Source organism: Otolemur garnettii, unplaced genomic scaffold (assembly GCF_000181295.1).
Source record: "Otolemur garnettii isolate 467f Iridium unplaced genomic scaffold, OtoGar3 scaffold00094, whole genome shotgun sequence".
Classification (NCBI taxonomy): domain Eukaryota; kingdom Metazoa; phylum Chordata; class Mammalia; order Primates; family Galagidae; genus Otolemur; species Otolemur garnettii.
This window is the reverse complement of record NW_003852489.1, coordinates 6,142,708-6,143,299: the sequence shown is the minus strand read 5'-3', so window position 1 is coordinate 6,143,299 and position 592 is coordinate 6,142,708. Positions and strand designations below refer to the sequence as shown.

Genomic DNA, 592 nt, shown 5'->3' with positions numbered 1-592 from the left:
CTGAAAGAGGTGGGTCCAGGTCTTTGTGGTGCCCTGGTATTCGAACTTCTTATCCACCTCACCCATAATATCTCTCCAGTTCACACCACAGATAGGGACTGTGTAGGTAGTGCAGGCTGCAAGTTTCTCAGACCTAAATAGCTGTTTATTCCAACATTCTTTTCCTTTATTACAACTCAAGATTATTACCTGCTGGGCTCTAGGGCTTGGGATGAGTTTAAGGGTAACACATAAAAGCCAACAGGATCTCATCAGAGGAAAAGATGTATGAACCAACATGTTCACAGCAGTCTTATTAAAAACTAAAAATATTAGAAACAATCCAGATATCTAATAGTAGTGGAATCATGGCAAAATTATGCAGCTAGGTATTTTTTTTAATTATTATGAATTTAACACAAAATAACTTTCAGTATGTTCATACCTGATTGTTAAACTACATGTCAAGAGTGTGTTTCTATGGGTATAGGGATTAAAAAATTCTGTAATACTGTAAAACCATCCAGGTTCATGAGATAACAGGTGATTTTTATGTATCTAAGGTATTTTTTTATTTTTGGTTGGTGTTTTTTGAGAATCTCACTATGTCACC

The 592-nt window shown here is 35.6% G+C and overlaps 1 protein-coding gene across 1 annotated transcript in view; it reads left to right on the top strand.

Moving 5' to 3' along the window:
• MYO19 (myosin XIX) overlaps positions 1 to 592 on the top strand; it is a 33,582-nt gene that overhangs the window by 29,660 nt on the left and 3,330 nt on the right. The gene's annotated exons all lie outside the window — the stretch shown is intronic.